Below are 21693 nucleotides of genomic sequence, written 5' to 3' on the forward strand. Positions count from 1 at the left end.
ATTAACACCATTTTCACTAACATGGTTGATGACAACTGTTTGCTCTGTGTTCTGCTCCTCCTCCTCCATAGAATAGATTGACAACTTGTCTATAAGGGGGCAGCAAATGAAAAGAGACACTATCGCTGACCCTCAAAACATGTTATGGCCATCATTACTATTGACTGGCTGCAGTACTTTGAATCTACATTATTTTGCTTCCTCTGTATCATTCGTATTTGAGTGCTAAAATGGGTAGGTTTATATACTTGTTACCCATAGGCCATACCCAACCAGCTTATCCAAATCTCTGTAATATGCACAGGAAAAAAGCAACGTGTGTCCAACCAGGCAAGACTTTGCTGACAAGGTTTTGCTGACCTAGATGCTGGAAAGCAGGTTTTGTATCTCCTGAGTATCAGAGATGACCTTCAACACCTTGGTTTGCAGTATATAAACTAAACCCCTGTAGGTCCCTATTCTAGTGTCTATTGTTGTAAGATATGTAGCTGTTACTGGATTTTTTACTAATTTAATTAGCTCAATAAGTCTCTTTAAAAAATTAAATATATTTTAAGGCATTCACTTAGTATTATTCTTTTGAATTTTTTTAAATGTAAGGGATTGCATTCGGACATGCCATCTTTAAAAAGCATGCATAATGATATAAAGCAGGCATGTCATTATCAGAGATACAAAAATAAGTTGAAGGACAGTGTTAAATATTTGGAATGGTTCCTGGCTTAGGAAATTGCCATATATAGTATATTGCCTTTTTCCCACAAATTTTCACTATCAAATTACACTCTTGAAAACCCCAATATTTTGTCCACACTCCGTAACTACCATCACCAATCCCAGGCTTACAGGAGTTGAGAAAATTTCCTGGTATGGTGATCAGATTTAACCATGTGCTAACAGAACACATTGGTCTTAATGCTAAAGTGTCAAGGCATTGTAGGAATTCACCTTTCTGTCACAGAGCTACCCAGCTTAACTATTGCAGAGATAAGTCTTACATTTGCACCAGATACTTGCAGTTCATATGATATAGAGTATTATGTTGAACAGCTACGTTTGTTATTATGTCTATTTCTGTACGGCAGCATGTCCAGGCTCTTCTTCATGACCTCCTCCAGTTGCAACAAGTCATTCTCTTTCAGATCATCTCTCTACCTTTCTGATTACAATCTCATGAGCTTGGTCAATGAACTCTTGTAAAGGTTTTTTCCTAAATGTCAGGTGCATTTAATCAGAAAGAAATAGATATGATCAGGAGTAGAGTGTTCTGTACTTACTGATGTAGGTCTGCAGATCTGTGCCCTTATTCCATCCCCTGTGTGTGTTTTCTCCTGTCAATAATGCTTAATAATAGATGTCCAACCCTTCAACATGACTCTCTCTAGTAGGTACAAAACACTCTGCTCCTAATCATACATTTGCTTTTCTGATTACAGTCGACTGACCCTTCACAAGAGTTCATTGACCAAGCTGAGGAGATTGTAATCAGAGAGATAGAACTATGATCAGAAAGAGAAGATTTTGTACCTACTGAAGTGGGTTATATTTGACACGATACTTTAGTCACTCTATTAGCAAGCTTAGTATATCTCCTGTATCTATACTACCACAAGTCTCAGGTTGCCCCATGGATGTCTTTCATGCCTTAGTAGAACAATAGGCCCAAAAATGAACTACTGGTCTCAGGTTTATTTTTTACCTAAAGTGAAAAGACAAGACATATCCCTCTAGTCACTCACTTGAATCCAAAACAGAAGTGTCACACAAATCTCTCTGTTCTTCATTGCCAGTGTTGTAGAATACTCATTTATTTGCACGTAAATATGCCTATAGACGAGTAAACACGCATATGCGAGTAAATTACTGCACTCAAATGTAGAATTTTCTATTTTTGTTTTACTGCTCTGTACTCAACACTGTATTACTGATATTTACTCAGCTGTGTGCATTGTTCCATAGACAGCAATGCACCACATTTGAAACCAGTATAAAAACTACCGTAGTCGTTTTTGCTCTCATGTTCAAGGGGCATATAAGTGCATGTATGCACATCTGCATATATTTTAGTGTTGTTTGTATTGTCTTCAATCTTAAAGTGGTTCTAAAGCCAAAAGGTTTAAACCAGGCATGTCCAACCTGCCCCCTGACAATTTTTTTTTTGCTGGGGAGGAAGGAAGTCGGGTTGGGGGCACGGCCACAGCGACTTCTAACTAACAGTAGGCAGAGGCTGCCTCAGAGGGGAGGGGAGGGGGGAGGGGAGGGGGGAGGCGAGCATGTGCAGTGTTTCTGACTCCTACCACCATGACCACTTCTTCAAATCACTGAAGTGGTCATGGTGGTTAGAGTGTTCCCTTAATATCCCTCAGAAGAAGTAATCCTCTGTATACTGATTCCATTTCATTTGATCATCCTCTAGTTCTGTTAAATTAGTGCGGGGTGCGGCGGCGGCGGCGCGGGAAGGGCGCGGCTACATTTTATTACTTATATACCTTAACTATAGTATATATTATATATGCGGCCCGAGAAAACTTCTCTACACTCAATGTGGCCCAGAGAAGCCAAAAGGTTGGACACCCATGGTTTAAACACATTGCCTGCATTAGAAAAAAAAAAACTTCTTCTAGTTGTTTAAATACTACTTACCTAAATCCTGTATTGATCCAGTGCTGTGCCCGTTTGCAGCAGCACTGGTTCTCTCTCTCCCTTCTCATAGGCTCAGAGGCAGCGATGGGAGCCATTGGCTTCTGCGGCTGTCAATTAAATGCTGATTGTCCATCAAATGTTAATGGAAATGGGGCCCTAAAGTTCACCACGCTATATAATCTGATTGTACAATCTTTAGATCTACCAAAAACTATGTAATGCAAAGTCTTGCCTGGCTGGACACACATTGTACAATCTTTAGATCTACTAAAAACTATGTAATGCAAAGTCTTGCCTGTTTGGACACACATTGTATGGTTAGAGTAAGTAGGTCCTCATATTTAGGGATGATCGAACTTTTGAAAAGTTCGGTTCGACCAGAACACCCGAACTTCAGTAATCAAAAAACACCATTTTAAAGCCCTAAAACCCAATAAATGCCCCTAAAAAGTGCCTAGGGTTCTGGGTCATGCCCCAGGGACTATTAATCGCACAAAAAAATTCTTAAAAATTGTCATTTTTGATAGAGAGCCAATTATTGAAAAAATTATTGAAAAAAAAAAATGAGATTTCTTTGGATTTAGTGTCTGGGCGGTCTAAAAAGTGTACCTGTGAAGTTTCAGCTCTGTAGCATGTCCAGAACCAGAAAAAAAAAAGATTGTTTGTTTTAGAATTGTAGTAGAACAGGGATATGGCGCCGCTATTTTCACACCTGGCCGTTTTTGTTGCAGGCGTTTATTGGGCTTTTTTTGTGGACGTCTTTGGAGGCAGGCATGACATCTGAACTTCTGTGTAGGGGTATATATGCACACACATATATGTATATATACACATACACACATATAGGTGTGAAAGTAGCGGAACCCTATGCCTGCGCTAATGAAATTATTTGCAGGGATGTGGCTCCGCTCCTATCACACCTATATGTGTGTATGTGTATATATACATATATGTGTGTGTGTATATATACCCCTATACAGAAGTTCAGATGTTATGCCTGCCTCCAAAGACGCCCAAAAAATGCCCAAAAAAACGCCCGCAAGAACACACCTGGGCGTTTTTGTTGCAGGCGTTTTTTTGGGCATTTTTTGGGCGTCCGTCATCGGACTTCGTGCTGCTCAGCAGGGGATTGATACACTGATCCCCGCTGAGCAGGCAGATGACAGCTTCCAACATTGTGTAGTGCCTGGCCACTACGCCTGGGCAGGCATGTGGGGGCAACCGAGTACCAGTAGACATGCTTACCTTATGGGAAAGGGGGCTGCTGTAGGTGAAGAACACAGAAGCTAGCTATAATATCTGACCACCTGTGTTAGAGGTAAATGTGACAGCCTCACTATGTGAGGTAAGTTACAAGTTTGCCTCTTTCTTTTTTTCTAATGTCTTTCTGAGTTGCATAGTTTTACAACAAAAATAAATTTAGTGTGTATACACACAGTTCATGACAGTAAAGTGTTTCTGCCCATTCCCTCTCATGTACTTGTATAAAGGAAGAAGAAGTAAAGTGGGTGGAAATAAAAAGAGGTGGTCCAGTAATGAGAGAGGTGTGATCCAGAGATGTAAAACACACCTTAATCTGTGATGCAGTAAGGCAGTGCATGATAGGAACTAAAGCCTCCAACATGGTCACATGATGTTACAGGACATCGGGGCTCAGAAAGCATTTTCTATTTTTTAATTTTGAACAGAGAGATGCAGACTCAAGGCTGCCATGGACTAGTTAAGTAGGGCCATAGATAAGGAGGGGGTGGGGTTAGGGGGATTGAACCCCCCCCCCCAGAGCATCAGTGTACAATATACATTGTAAAAAAAAAAACATTTTTTTTTTGCGCCGCACTAGGTTCTATGCATTTTTATTTTAATGCTGCTGCCTACTGTTACTCCACCTGATCACCTGGAGTGCTGCCTGGGCTGTAGGCTTGGTTTGGGATGAGGGAGGCTCTGGATGACAGTGCTCTCGTCTTTCTGCTCCACCTCCACACTTCCTCTCTAGTCCAGACTGAGACTCCAGAGACATGTCTTGACTTTACCAGTCAGTACCAGCCAGTTACAGAAGCCTCCAGAAAAACAGCAGCACTGAGAGCAGACCAGGAGGGAGCGGGCAGCACCTATCCCGCCCACTGACACATATAATCGGCTCCTTCTCTCTCTTCGAGCTGTCACTTCCTGCCTTTGGCTGTCGCTTGGGGAAGGAGCTGCCTGAGCCTGAGTCTGACTGCTGTTAGCTCAGCTGAGCCTGCCTGCCTGCTTGCCGTGGAAGGATCATCTCAATTTTCTCTGAAGTGCTGCTGTGCTGTGCTGGAATCTGGACCTTAACCTTAACTCCAGGAGGACAGGTCACCAACAACCACCAGGTGTGTCTCTCTCTGTGTGCTGTGTTCTAGACCCGAACTTCAACCAAGGATCAAGTTCAGGGCTGTTAGAACAGTTGGAGTTCAGTTTTTTTCTTCTGTTTTTATAAACTCTTTCATAATATTTCTTCTTATCCTCCTCTTATTTCGTGCTTGCAATGCATACCTTGGTCTCAACAACCGACAAAAATAGGTGTAAGGTTGATGATCTCTTACAAAAGCCAATCCTGCTATTCTGAATATAAGCACAGTGGGCAAGATGGATTTTTTTTTTCTTTGTTCTTGTGTTATCTATTTTAAGACAAAGATTGGCTCTGAAAAAAGGAAGGCGACCTACAAATGAACAGGCTCTCTCTCTGCACATTCACATAACAGTGGGAGCATTCTGAGATTTACTCTTAGCTGTATGGAGTGCTGTGCTACTACATTTGAATGCTGCCCTGAAGGTTATTAATCCCTATTTAAATGTATGCTGCTAGCCTGCTACATTGTAGTCCTGCTGAGAAAGTTGTTTACCCTTTCCATGCGATGCTAGAGCTACTGGTTATAGCTTAATGTGGTAGTAAACCACAAAAAATCTTCTCCCTGAAAGTTAATGGCATAATGTGCTAGTATGCATCACATACATTATTATTATTATCACATTATTTTTATTATCACTTTATTTTTGCGTGGCTGTTTTGTTACATATTTGAATGTATTCTGTGTTAATTTTCTCACAGCAGTGCAGAGTCGCTGCTTATATCACCAAGTATTGTGGTTTTAATAATGATGTTTTCCAAGCGCAGTCTCAAATTTTGAATGAATGTGTGCGTCTCTTTTGTGTGCTCCTCAGGCTAAAATTGCAGTGCAGAATTTCTTCCTGTCATTTATTCATACTATAACTAGGTATCTGAGATTGTGGGAACTGCTGGCAAAGTTTGTTGACTGAGGTGCTGCGTGCTGAGTCTTCTATAAATGCTGTTGTGTTAGCCTGTTAGGCCCTGACTATTCACATGTAGCAATTTGGGATTGTGGGCAGAATACCCAGATTCCAATCCAAATCGCATGGCAATGCTTGAAAAACGCAGCACGTGTGTTTGTGTTCTATTAATTTTTAGTGACACCAAAATGTGGTGTGGTTTTGCTGTGATTGTTGAGCGATTTATCACACAAGGATCCAAAACCACACCATGTTTTTGTGCCACTAAAAATGAAAGGAACACAAACACACGTGCTGCGTTTTGCCAGCATTGCGGTGTGATTTGGAATTGCAGGCAGAATCACGAGGATACTGCCAGCCCATGATCCCAAACCACTACATGTCAACAGGGCCTTAATAACATCGACTAAGGCTGGGCTGAGTCTTCCATTGCTGTTGTGATACTATTGTATTTCCCGGGTGCACCGCATTCTAAGTATCTTCTCTTTTTCTGTATGTATGGACTCTGCGGTGTCTGCAAAGTACCACTTCTCTTGTCCTGTATGCCTCTTTCACAAAAAATCAGTGTGTGCTTTGCTGCTTCCTTCCACAAGATGGTGCCCTTTGCATCTGCCCAGTAAAAATTCAAAATTTCTACATGTCAAAAAATTGGGCCTAACAGGCTAACACAACAGCAATTATGGAGGCCCCAGCCTCAATGTATTTTATAGGTACAATGAACCCCAGGTTTTGTTTAACCATGTCTCTTAGACCCTCCCACTCTAATGTTTTGCCACACCCACTTTTGAGTGCTTCCTTCCACAAGATGGTGCCCTTTGCACCTGCCCAGTAAGATTGGCTATTACAGTGCACCACCCTGTGGGCAGTCCATTGGCTGAGGGCACTGTACACTGTGTTCTGGTGATGGGGGGAACACAATAGCACAGCTGGGGAGATCGCTGTACTAACACAGCGAGTTTTAGTACAGTGATTTGTCCGTTTTTTTCCTTCAGCCAGTACCCAGCTTTAGGCTGGACAATAGCTAACCAAACTGGGCAATGTTCATAAGAACTGGAAAAAGGCAAAACTGAAATCAGGCTCAATTTTCAAGAGGGTCTGAGAAAATAGAATTAAGAATGTGATTGCTTACTATGAGCAACACATAGTTTTTTCCTTTTTCCAGCTTTTTTTAATTTGGCGCAATTTTTTTTTTTAAAAAATACTTTTACCTAGTACCTACTGTTGAACCCCCCCCCCCCCAGAACAAAAATATATCTACGGCCCTGTAGTTAAGTGAAAGATATGCACATTGAGATAGCTTGGGCAGAAAAACATTAGAAAATACTTCTGTTTATTATGAAAAGTGGAATAGTGGTGCATAGCCAAGTACAAACACCTTCGCCCACTTGCGGTTATGGATGGCCGAACGCAGCTCCAGAACATCCCGGGAACCAGAATCATGCAGCTTATTTACACTGGACTGGCAAATGCGCCCATGTGCATGAAACCAAAAGCCAATAACACCAGCCATGACATCTATTGTACAAGTTAATACATTTCAGGTAAGTTGTACTGGGCTATGCTCATTAAGCAGTCAGGAACTGTACCACATGTGAATCATGCTCACTATATGCTAGATATGCACATCTGATGATGAAATGATCTTTTAAAAGTCTGATTGTTCCCAGTGTAAGGATTAAAAAACATTTGTGCTTTTGGTTTTAGAGACTGCATCATTCTGAGCAGAGAGGAAGCTGTAGGAAGCAAGCCATTTTTTTCTGGCTCCAGATGAATATCCCTTTGCTGTGATATAATTATAGAATAATTACAAAGAGGCTGGAACATAAAGATTTCATTGCAGCAATAAAGAAAACACAGATTAGACTGTGAGCTGTGACTACTCTAATTACAGGCTAATGTATGTGTCACCAAGGTGTTACTAGGGACTAGGGAGACAAATACCTGGGGTAGAGACAAAGAAAACCATATTTCTTGTGAACATATCTATATATATGAAGGCTGTCTAGACACAGATATTGATATATTAGCTCAGTTTTAGTGCTAGATAAGGTTTATGATATAAAAAGAATACCATGTACAAGGCTGTCCTATTATAAATTATCACAAAAAAACACCAAATGCCTCTTTCTTTTTCTTTCAAAACCAGCACAAGCGTGATATAAATCAAATCCTACAGTTGTTATGCAAATATGACAAAATTTGGCAGGTAAATGCTGAAACAGCCAATGAAAAAGGGCAAGGTGGAGGGAAATTCTACAAGATGTAGCATAATTGCTAGTGGGAATCTTACCAATTTGTGTAGATTAGGCTAAGAATAAAAAAGTAATATATTGCAGCTTACCAGTCCTTAGATGCGGTGGTTCTATTAGTTTTATTTATGTTCAGACTTTTTTTTCCTTCATTTTCACCTGCCATTTCTGCCAGTAACACAAACTTTCTCCCCTAGGGTGACAACATGCGCTCACTGAACAGTATATATATGAAGTAATGAGCTCACTGGATTGCTGGCAGAGTCAGCAGATATGTTTTGCAATTATTTAAACAGAAAAAATACTTTCCATGGTATATTTAACAAATTTAAAGTTAAAATGAATTCCAGACATGAATGTTTTTTGCATTGTTACATTGGTCCAGCTTGGACTAATGTAAGCATGCATGTTCCATACCTAGCTGGTCCCTGTTGAAGCTGTAAATCATTGTATTAAGCAGCGCTGCTACAGTGATTGCCACTAAATTCAGGGCCCCTATACAAAAATGCTGCCCTGCTGCTTTATGAACACAGGAGGTCGCTCGGCATGAGCATGATTCAGAAAACACTTAACCATTTTTTCAATGAATACAAAGCATTCTCCGACTGGATGAGGTGGGGAGGCTGGATTGGTGACATCAGAATCTCCACCTACTTCAATCAGAAAATGCTTTACAGTCATTGAGAAAATGCAAAGTGTTCTCTGAATGGCGTCCATGCTGAGCATGTGACCTCCTGTGTTCACTAAGCAGATGGGCAGCCACTTGGCATAGGACTTGGGACCTAGGGGCATTAACTTTAGCAACTGTGCCTACTTCAGAGCTTTCACAGGGATCCCACAGGTACGGAATATTTACATTACATTGCATATACAGGTATGAATATGCATACTTACATAGACAAATGCTGAACCAATGTAACAGTGCAAAAATCAATACCTGTAATTCAGATTTAAAGGTAGTTGATGAAGTCTACATGAAGAACAAGAAAAGCACATGTAGACTGAATACATTTTCATTTTTAACATGATCAAATATGTTTTCCAAACATCGTTGCTCTTGGCAAGCAGTAAGGGTGCCCATACTCACTCTAGTCGTAGGGTGCAAATAATCTGAGAAACACCTGTGATGACCGGGTAATTATCAAACCATATAAAGGATGATAAGATGATATAATGAGTACTACATGCTCTTCTGCAGCTGACACTGGCATCTATTGGGTAGACACACTGCCTTGTGGGGTCTTTCTGGAGCCCCGGGTTACCCAGTCTTATGTGTGAGCTCATAGGTGGGACATAAGCTTCACATAAAGACATTTATACTAAAAACTCATAAAGAGTGTCCCAGACACTCATTAGAAGTCTGTCTCCCATCCATGCAACAACTGACGCTACTTACATAGATGTAGCCGTAAGCGGACTACAATTATATGACACTGGAAAGAAAGGGGATTCCCCTGGGATTGGGACTTTTTAGGCACCAATAGATAAATGTTTCAACAAGTAGTAAATGTTAATAAATGTTTTTAATGAAAAAAATATACAAAAAAAGGGGAAACATTTGAACATGCAAATATATACATAAAAACAATTGCAAGCACAGGTGTATGTGCAATGTAACCAGAGAAACTCAACCAAAGGACCAGAAGATCCAACGCGTTTCGGGGTTCTTGAGACCCCTTCGTCAGGGATAACGCTAATGTCCTATCTGTAAGTGTTCAAAAAGATAAAATGTATAATGTTCTAACAGACCATATCTGTTTATACAGTATATGCACAACATATTTTGACAGATAGTTTTTACTTACAAGGTTGGTTTACACATGAGTTTAAGGCTTGCATATTAAAAACAGGAGGAAAGCTGTGATCCAAGTGCCGCCGTATGCCTGAAAGGTTTTTTTCCCTCTTTTTCCTTTTCCTTTAAGCTGTTATGCAACCATCATAAGATGGAGAAAGGGGGGATAGACTTGCGATCCTCAAAAATCTCCTGATTCAGGGCAGCTGGAGTCCAAAAGTAGCTTGGCTTAGCGGGATAGGTCAGACATTGGCCTGTCCATACTGCAAAAGACCATATAAGGAAAAGGATGTAGTTGCTGAGAAAATGCTATAAATACTTGTCTCTTTTCTTAATAACAAAAATATGTCCCTGATAGAAGAAGAGGGACTGCCAGAACAGTAATGTATCTCCATTTAAGAGTCCTGTGAATACCACCATGTTTAACTTGTAACAATTGAAATTCAATTATTAGGAAAAAAAGAATAGAGAAGAAAAAATGCCAATGAAAACCACACCATGTAACCAAATGTGCACTGAATATATATAAACTCAGTGTACTTGTATGGCTGTAGGCAAAAGAGATACACAACTCAAACCAAAAGAAAACAAATGCATAATGGCATATCACAGGAGTCCAAAGAGACACTATTTGTTATGACAGAAAGGCACAAGAATGAGATTCTCAAGCAGTGCCCCAAAAAGTAAAAAAGATTGAGAAGAAAAAATATAGGTGAAAAGATCTTTGTGGAAAATATCTTTGAAATGACAGAGGATCAGAAATCTGCATGGACACCCTTCTCCCAGCAATGGATCGCACAAATGATCCACGCTGGGAGCCGGTATTATAGCGTCCATGCAGCTGATCCCCATTAGGCAAATGAATGCAGATCACCGCCGCCAGCTGAGGGCTCCCTGGGCGGTGTCTGCCTGGTCACGGACACTGCGCCCGACGCATCGATGTGCGTCATGGCGCCGGATGTGGGCGTGACCGGCACATCACTGCCCACCGACACGGAAGTGATGTCAGCGCGTCGCACAGGAAGTGCGGTCGCTGACATTCCGGGGATGTGGCTGACACTGGGAAGTGTCAGCAGAGTGTACACATATCTACCCGGATGGGGGGGGCCTTGCCAATGATTGACAAGTCCCGCTTTCCGTGCCGGGCTGTACTGAATAGGAGAGAATAGGGGGATCGCTATTTGTCATATCATGAATTTGGTAACGACTTATAAAGAAAGCAAACCACTTTGGGATGAATTGAAATAAGTTGAAATTTATAATAAAATGATTGTGACAGGTTGATGATTAAATAGGCATTTGGCTGGTAGCGGGCACAGCTGTCGACCTGTTTTTTTACAATGGGCGAAATTGGGAAAAAATATACATGGGCATTAATATATACAAGGAAAATGATACAAAGTTATTATAATACAATATATAACAAATATAAAATGTATATGACAAAGCCAATTGAGGAAGATGGGATATAGCATGAAAAATACATAAAATTATTTACTATTTCTCCATCCCACCCGAATGAAAACCTTCCAAAAAAGGCTTAAACGAGACTGCCTCGTTAAGCCCGGGGGGCTCAGTAGCTCTAAGTGAATATATCCATCGAAGCTCCAGCTGCAGGAGACGTTTGTTCCAGTCTCCGCCCCTGGAGCTGGGATGGATACGGTCCAACACCAAGAACTTGACCTTTGGAAAAATGCCCGCATGTACTGATGCAACGTGACGTCCTAGGGGTAGTTCAGGATCGCATGTCTGCATGCTCCTGATGTGCCTATATATGCGCCTCCAAAACTCCAATTTGGTCTTGCCCACATAAAAGCAATTACAGTTACAAAGCAAGAGGTAAACCACCCCAATGGTACGGCAGTTCGCAAAATGCTTTGCCTGAAATTTTGTACCGTTGGGTAGAATGATATCACGTTGCACATGCATGAATTTGCAATAATTGCAGGATCCACACATGTATGTGCCCCTGTATTTACACGGGTCAGATTTAGGTGGTTGCTTGAACTCGCTCGAAACTAGTTTGTCCCTAAGTGCGGGAGCCCTCCTGTATGTAAACTGGGGTGTCTGGGGTACATGAGGACCCAACAGAGGATCCAAAGCCAGAAGGTGCCAGTATTTGGAAATTATGTTGCATAGATCCTGATGCTGCTGCGAATATCCTGTAATTATTCTCAGAGTGTCGTCAGTTTGGTGTTTTTTTGGGATCAGAAGAGTACTTCTGTCACACATTAAAGCTTTTTTATACGCTTTTTTCAAAGTTTTATGGGAATAACCTCTGAGCAGCAATCGACTACGCAGACCATCTGCTGCTGTTTTGTATGAGATGAGGTCAGAACAATTGCGTCGGAGGCGCAGATACTGACCAGTTGGTATAGATCGTATCAAAGGCTGAGGATGGAAACTGGTAGCATGGAGGATGGTGTTCCCCGCAGTGGGCTTACGGTAAAGACCACTGCGGAGGACACCATCCTCCCCTCTGGAGATCTCCACGTCAAGGAAAGTTATCCTGAATTGATCTGTGGATGAGGTAAAGGAAAGGTTGAAATTATTCCTATTAAGTCTCTCAATACACTTATCTAGGAGGTCACAAGGACCGTCCCAGATTAGGAAAATATCATCAATGTACCGGATCCAAGTCCGGATACAGTCGGTGTACAGTGAGAGAGATTCATCAGAAAGAAAAGCCTTTTCCCACTCCCCCAGGTACAGATTGGCGTAGGATGGGGCACAACAAGTCCCCATCGCTACGCCCTGCACCTGGAGGTAGTGGGAATTTTGGAACGTGAAGACATTATGGGTGAGGATGTATTCGAGAAGAGTCAAAATAAACTCACCATAGGGGTCTAGATTTTCTTGGCCTGCGATGGTATGGCGTACAGCTGCAATTCCCTTGTGGTGGGGAATTGAGCTGTATAATGCCTCCACATCAATGGCTACTAGCAGACAGTCTTGGGGGACTATGAGATCACTGATTCTTTCTAAGAAATGAATCGTGTCTCGCGTGTACGATGGTAATTGTATGACAAATGGTTTTAGAAAGGCATCGACAAGCTTGCTGGCATTGTCCGTGATAGAACCGCATCCAGATATGATGGGTCTCCCCGGAGGATGGACAGGGTCCTTGTGGACCTTGGGGAGGGCGTAAAAAGTAGGTGTTATGGGGAACGTGGTGCGTATGAACTCCCAAGTATCCTTTGTGATGATGTTATTTAAGTACGCCCCATCTATTAGTTCATAAAATTGTAAATTGTACTTCTGGACGATGTCCTGAGTAATTCTTCTATACCATTGTTGGTTTTTTTAGAATCATATGACACATGTCAATGTATTGGGTATCGTTCATCAGAACAATGTTACCCCCCTTGTCAGCCGGCTTAATGACAATGGAGGGATCACCAGCAAGGGTGTTGATGGCCTGTCTCTGTTCAAGGGTGATATTAGAATCCAAGAGTGTCTGCATTCTTAATTTATCCAGATCTTTAGATACCATTTTCAGAAATGCATTGATATTTGCATTCTGAGTGGAAGGATATTTATCGACTTTTTCTTTAAGGTGGGGTGGGATTCAGAGATGGGAGTCCCCAATGGTTGAACGCCAGCTAGAAGGGATGGTAGGTCGACTCGATCTATTAAATCCTCATTCTCCTCCAATAGAGATATGAGGGTATCCAAGATAGGGCCCTTATCTGGGGTACCTGCCAGGGCTGTGCCAGTGTGGCGTTGGTACAAGGTTTTAAAATTTAGCTTGCGAGCGAAAAGATGTATATCTTTCAAGAATTCAAATTTATTAAGACGAGTACTGGGGCAAAAACTAAGGCCCTTCTTGAGTATTGAGGAATCATCCTCGGAAAGCCTATGATTGGAAAGGTTTATGATTGTAAAATCTGTATCAGACATAGGGTCAGGCATTAACTGGGTTGTGTTGGGACTTGGGGCAGTGCAGATAGTTTTAGAGCTTGTTGGTGAACAAGCTCTAAAAAAGAGGGATCATACAAGTCAATCGTGCTGGATAGTGTAGATGGTGATTGGATTGTGGACAAATTGTTAGGTTGCGGGGGCTGGGAGGTGTTAAGTGATTGAGGAGTGTTGACTGATGATTGGTTAGTGCTGGGGGGTTTAAACATTGGGAATATTCCCTTTTTAGTATTGAATTTTTTTGGGAGGGACTGAACATCAGTTGACTCCTCAGAAAGTGGTCTCTTTGGCCGTTCAGCCAATTTTTTAGTTTTTGGCTGAAAAGTGTGGTTGGAAGTGTTGGTGGGAAAGTCTTTTTTGTTGGGATTGGTGTTATTAGTTTGTGTCCAATTATATGCCTTCCCCTGTTGGAAAGCGAGTCTGTCACGATTTAACTTTTTTTGTTTGTTATTCAAAATATTTTTGTTATAGACCTCAAGATGTTTTTTAAGCCTTGTCTCTTGTTCTATGTAAATTCTATGTGTTTTGAAAGCCTGGATTTTTTCACATACTGTGGCAATTTCTGAATCCAATTTTTTGGATCTAGCTGAATACTCCTCTATGAGGAGTTTCATGAGGGAGGCAGAGCAGTCTTTTAGAGACTGTTCCCAGTTGGATTTGAAGGTGGTAATTAAATCCTCTAGTAATGGAAACACTTGGATTCTTAAACCAAAAGGGTTAATATTTTCTTGAAGGTAATCCCTGAAGGATTTAGCATGCCAGAAAAGAGAAGACCTCTTTTCTAGCAATTTGGATAGATGAAAAAATGAAGAGAGTAAATCAGTATACACATATTCTTTGAGGTTGTACTCGCTCATATACTGGGTCATAAGTGCCTCCCAATCATCGCCAGTGAATCCCGACATTCTAACACCTTGATACGTCAATGCCCAGTAAAAAAGCCCAAAGGAAAATGGAAATAGGAAAAATGAAAATATAATTCACAGATATTTAGAAAAAAAGTTTTTTTGTTTATGTATCATTCAAAAAGAACAAAAACAAAATTTCTTTAGCTGAACCGAAGTGTGGAAGATGTAAATCTCCACCAATGGTCAGCAACTGAGGGAGTCAGCAGGAACGGGCGGGGAAGGTGGTATCTACTACCAAAATGCAATACAGGGTGTGTTCCTGCCGAGAACCTCGGCAGGAACACACCCTGTATTATATGACACTGCAGACATATTCTATGCACTGTCTCTGTGCTCCTCTAGTGTTGGTCTTGGATTTCATGCATCATATTCCTAAGACTGGAAGAAAAGCATTGTGGGAACTGTAGTCTTCTGGATTGATTTTACTGCACTGCTGAACTGCTTATGAACAACAACTTCCAGCAGGCAATTCGCTCCAGCGAAGAATTGTGGGACTATAAAGACTATAAAGGGATCTGCTGACAAGGCCCACGCTCTGTTGCTTCCCAGGATCCATCGTGTGTACATCAATCCACCACAGAGAGAGAGGACTGCGGCCTACTGCATGCCACTCAGCTGTCTGCAGACTCAGCCCAGGCGGTACGGATGACACTCGCTACATCGCGTACATCCCTGCAGCATTGCTGGTCGAATCAGAGTCGGTGGCACTCTCTGAATCAGCAGAGCACAGCCATCTCAGTATCTCACAGCATGGAGAGTTAACTTTGCTTGTTCTCCCAGAAGTTATAAGAGGGACATCAGGATTGGTGAGAGAGCACCTGCTCAAAGTTCAGTTGTTAATTGCTGCAGCATCACTTGAACAGTGTACATAGACATTCTACACATGTTTCAGTTAGGGGATCATCATTATTCAGAACCAGCTACCCTGCATTGCCTGTCCCACACTGTGCTACATTTGGGAATCATTTGTTATTTGAGCTCCAACTGCCAGTGAAGATTATAGCAAGGCCTTGCATTCTGAACATTGCTAACTTATTGATTTTTAAAGGGGACACGCTACTGGTATCTAGATTACCCCATCTTTCATAAGGTTACCGGTATTATAGGCCAGCCCGGGGTTCCCCTTTAGTAGGAGTATTTCATATAGCAACTTATAGCTTTCTGAGATATTCATTCACTTACTGTAAGATACTCTGTATATTGGTGTATACTGTTCTTTAGTGTTATTTCAACTGAGCCTTGGCTGTTTACCCAGGGCCCAGTTCATTAATACTTCTTTTAAGCCTTCTTTTCGAGTAAAGCAAATCTAAAGAGTTAAAACAGATCTGCATTATTTCAGTGTGTCATTTAAAGGTATACACAACATGTCTGAACCTAGAGTGTCAGGAGGGCTGGACAGTTCACAGGGTCAAAGCGGCACAGAAGAACATACAACTAAAAACAACCCTCAAGGGGGCAGTGCTACATATGAATCAGTTGCAAAATTTGTCTTGCAACACAATAATTACACGTGCAAAATGGAAGAGATCATATCTACCTCCACGTTTGTTATTACTCTTAGATTGACAGCTGATGTCCCACTTCTCGGCTTCTACTTGCTGAGCATTGTGTGAAATGCACAGTGCACAATCCCCAGTCAGAAGTTGTAAATAGGAAATTGCAGGAAATTCGAAAGAAAACATGGAAAGTGCAGTTAATAAAGTAAAGCTAATCGGAAATAATAGTTTTTTTTTTTTTAAGAGGGTTTAATGCTACTGAAAGAGCAAGAGACCTATAACTACTTTATACATTGTTACATTGTACATTGTTTATTGTTATTGGAAAACAGGCTCTTGAGATGTCCAGACTCTTGCAGAACAGCTGAAAAGCTTACTGGTGTATAAGGAACTAGTACTGTATGTACTTACCTGACTGGTTCACAGTACTGGTTCTACCTCTCCTATTCTGCAGTAAGTTAGAGAGATTCTTATTCTCATGCATACTTTATTTAAAGTGAAACTCCAGCGACTGAAACCTATATAAACTCTTTCTTTCTAAAAGTTACCTCTTGTAACGGGATGTAAAATGTTCACATCACCTCTGTTTACGCGATAATCCATTCATTAGTGTGCCGCATACAACTGTCAGGGCCGAACTTCGGGTGCTGCAGGTATGAGCTGTATCTAATACAGGGAAGTGATCCTATTTTTTGCCATAAGTTTTACATTTTCCTCTCCCCTTATCTATTCATAAAACTCTACTGTTCACATAAATCAAGGCATTTTCTGAATGGACACTGAGATCCTGACAATTATCACAATCATAAGCTTACTAATAGCATGCAATGCCAAGCTGCAGCTTCCAAAGCAAGCAAAATTCTTTGTGTTAAAAGAAGAGGAGATTAAGGGGGGGGGGGGGGGGGGATGTGATCAACATGTGTACAGTGGCGTATCATCTAAAGGTGACCCCATGAGGGGGGGGGGGGCACTGTGACCCACACTGCACCCATGGATGATACTCTGGTTGACAGATGGGATGATCGGTGTGACGGGGGGGAGGGGGGGGGGACATTTGCAAGCACCAATCTCCCTGTATAGTTTTCAATGAAGCAGCTGACAGCGGCTTCTCCTCCTCTCCCACGGCTGTCAGCTGAAAAGCTATATAGTGAGATTGGTGCTTGCAACTGCCCCCACCATCCCCATTATCCCCAACTGTCCCCCTGTGTCCTCCTACACTGACCCCCTCTTGTCCTCCTCCACCCCCTTCCCCATGTGCTCCTCCTCCAGCCCACTGTGTGCTCCTCCTGGTGAGAAAGGGATTGGGGAATCTGTGTCCTCAGTCCCTTTCTCTCAAAGGGGAGATGCTAGGGGACCCCTGATATCTCTTTAAAGCCCACCAACAGGGCTAATAAAAAAGAATTGCAATAAATAAAAAAAAAAAATGTAATAGTAAAAAAGATTTTAAAAAATCTACTGTTACCGTTTGCAGACCACATGTGCCAAACATGCAGCTCCTTGTGGTATGTACATTTTATAAATAACTCCCTGAACATTCCTTACCTGATTCTGACTTGATGTTAGCCTCTTGATACTCCCTGTAAAGCAGCACTCACGCTATGAGAGGGGCAGCCCTTATAGTCGATCAGATGTCTTGTACTGTATGGATGGACATGCTTGACTGTACTGTCAGGAAAGGCTGGGTACATTTCAGGACATAGTAGAATTAACCACTTTACCACCGGAGGATTTTGCTGTCTTCCGTCCAGGCCACTTTTTGCGATTCGGCGCTGTGCGACTTCAACTGACAATTGCGCGGTCATGCGACGCCGTACCCAAACGAAATTTACGTCCTGTTTTTCCCACAAACAGAGCTTTCTTTTGGTGGTATTTGATCACCTGTGCGATTTTTACTTTTTGCGCTATAAACAAAAAAAGAGCGTTTATTTTGAAAAAATAACAATATTTTTAAAATTTTTTTATATGAAATTCCCCCCAAAAAAGATGTAAAAACCAATTTTTTTAAAAGTTTTTGGCCAATTTGTTTTATGCTACATATGTTTGGTAAAAAAAAATCGCAATAAGCGTATTTTGATTGGTTTGCGCAAAAGTTATTGCGTTTACTAACAAAGGGAAAGATTTCTGTCATTTTTGGTGTTTTTTTTTTTAACGCGTAATGGCGGCGATCTGCGATTTTTTTTGCGGGACTGCGACATTGCGGCGGACAGATCGGACCCTTGACTGACATTTTTGACACTTTTGGGGGTACCAGTGACATTACTGCAGTAATCAGTGCTATATATATGCACTGTTACTGTAAAAATGACACTGGCAGGGAAGGGGTTAATTTTATTGGAGAGGGAGGGGTTAATGTATGCCTGGTGCTTACTGACGCGTAGGGGGGGAGGTGACTGAGTGAGTCATGGACAGATCGGATGTCCAGCTATGCTGAACACTCCGATCTGTCACTCCCTGTCACTATGGAGATCCGCCCGCTGTGTTTACACACAGCGGGCGGATCTCCAGACTCGATCCCCGACGATCGGGTAAGAGCAGCGGCGATCGCCGCTGCTCCTCCCCTGGCCCGACTCCCGCTGTGAATGAAAACAGCGGGAGCGAGCCTCCGGCGGCGCGCAAGCGCCGCCCAGAAGGGGGAGTGTCTGACGACGTAGTACTACGTCGTCAGACGATAACGAGCCACTCTGCCGCAGTAATATTACTGTGAGCAGAGGTAAAGTGGTTAAAATACAAAACCTGTGGTGGGTAAAGTCCTTCCTAAATATGTAATCATCTGTGTATTTAGCTTTGGCTGGATAAAAAGAATACTGGTCTTAGTGAGATCCATTAATGTACAGCTATTCAAAATTACTTTTCTTTATCATAATCCCTCATCACAAAACTAATTATCACTGACACAGTCGTGCGGATGATAAACTAAGTTTATTCTTCAGTTATAAATTTGGGGCACACAGGTATAGGTAGTTATCGTTAAAGGTATTGGACATAAGATAAAATACCTCTGTAGAATAGAGAGCTGAAGTTCTCTTCAGGGTCTGACTATTGCAACTTAATGTGATTAGTGAGCAAAGACAGCAATTACTAAAGGTCTTTGCTGGACAGTGAGAATTTATTTTTAAAATCCCCAGAGCCAAAACCAAAAGGAAACAAAAAACATTAAAGCAAACCTGCTTGATCGGTTTTCTTATTTAACAAACAATTCCCCACCACCCTTGTCTTTTGTTGAGATATTAATTTGTTTGTCGTATAAGGAGCTGCCATTGGGAAAACCCAATGAAATTTAAAGAAATTTAAAGCCCAACTGACCAAATCAAATAGATAAAAATCATAATAACAACCTCTGATTTGCAAGTCTTACATCCACTCTACTGTTTTAGCAGTTGTGTAGGAAATCTATACATGACTTTGTGTAAGGGGGTGTAAGGTAGGACACCTCCTTACGTCTACTGCTTCTACCTAATAATGTAGATGAGTCGCAGTTCTATGTTTGCCCTTTTAGAACAGGGTAAATATAAAGCTTCTCAGGGTAGAGGTGGGAAGGTTGGAGAAGTGTCCAGGAGGCAAGGCAGTGTAGAGTTCCTGGGGCCTTCTCATACCTGCCAACTGTCCCGTTTTTTCAGGGACAGTCCCGGGAAATAGGACCCTGTCCCGGGTAATTTAATTTGTCCCAGCTGTCTGTAAATGCCCTTTACGGGCAGCCGGTGCCGGGCTTGGGAAAGCTCCTAAAAGCTTGGTTTGGGGGCCAATCTCTGACAAGTAAAAGCATTCAAAGGAGAAAATGTAAGAGATAGGCAGAGGCACTTCCTGGAATTAAACAACAGGACTACAAGGACCATTGGAAACTTATTCTGCACCTACTACCCTTCATCAAAAATAAAGATAGGATTTATGAGTACCCCATACCCATTCACATAGGGAGGGGGTCCGGGATCTGGGGGGCCACCCTTGTTAAAGGGGGCTTCCAGATTCCAATGAGCCCCCTGCCCGCAGACCCCCACAACCACCGGCCAGGGTTGTGGGGATGAGGCCCTTGTCCCCATTAACATGGGGGCAAGGTGCTTTGAGGTGGGGGGTGCAGAGCTCCCCCTGCCCCAAAGCACCAACATCCCCCCATGTTGAGGGCATGTGGCCTGGTATGGTCCAGGGGGGGTGGGGCCGCTCGCTCGTCCCCTCCCCTTTCCTGGCCTGCCGGGCTGCATGCTCGGATAAGGGTCTGCTATGGATTTTGGGGAGGACCCCACGCCGTTTTTTCGGTGTGGGGCTACCCTCAAATTCCATACCGGACCCAAAGGGCCTGGTTTGGAACCTGGGGGGACCCCCACGCCGTTTTTTTTCCCATTTTTTTGGCGTGGAGTTCCCCCTCAAGATTCTCACAGGGCAAGTTGTGCCGCAAGTTCGGATCATCCTGATCCGACTTGCAGTGCGACTTCCATTCAAATCAATAGGCTCCCATAGGGAACCATTGATTTTGAATGGAAGAAAAAAAAAACATAGAACGTGGCTGAACGTTTCTTCATCACATTCGGTCACGTTTGGTCGCGTTCGGCCGCGTTTCTGCGTTTCAAACGCCGGGAAACACACGTTCGAACGCAAATAATTGCGTTCTAAAAAACGTCCCTGAACTCAACTGCCTGCAAATGACTGTAAACGACCCTGTGTACATGGACAGATAAGATAAAATGTAGATGGGTTCAGGGGCTTCTAAAAAAAACGCCCAACTGCTCCTAAACGGCCATTTCCAGCGTCCCGTGTACATGGAGCCTTAGTGTTTTGCAGCCTTTCTCTGCCCTCTTCTATTTTCCAACCTTAAATCCAACTACTACAACTTAACCTCTTGCCGACTGCCCACCGTAGTATTACTGCGGCAGGGCGGCTCTGTGCAAAATGACGTAGTACTATGTGAATTTGTGCACTGTGCTCCCGCTGTGTTTAGACACAGTGGGAGGCGGGATGCAGGAGGAGCGGCGGCGACTGCCCCAGGCCTCCCGCGATCGTCAGACAAACTGACAGAAGACCCTCCTGTTTATGTAAACAAAGCAAGTAATGCCTCGTACACACGCAACGATTGTTGGCCGTGAATTTTCGGCCAACGTCCGATCGGCCGATTTTCGGCTTGTTAGTATGATGCTTCCGACAACCGACTCCGACTTTTCGGCCGAACAAAATCTGGTGTGCATGCTATAAAATGTTTGTTGGCCGTCAACACAACGGCTGATTTTCCGTCAGTCAGTACAGATTTCGGCAGACAAAAATCAGATGAGCAAGACTGGGCATGCTCAGAGAAGAAAAAACACACGGAAAGTTAACCAGCACATGACATCACTTCTGAAGTTGGGATTTGTTGGCCGAGAAAATTCATGTGCAGTCTAGGCACATTCCAACCAACACAACAACACTGGACAAAAGACGGCCAATCG

Source organism: Pelophylax lessonae (assembly GCF_965119305.1).
Source record: "Pelophylax lessonae genome assembly, chromosome: 12".
Classification (NCBI taxonomy): domain Eukaryota; kingdom Metazoa; phylum Chordata; class Amphibia; order Anura; family Ranidae; genus Pelophylax; species Pelophylax lessonae.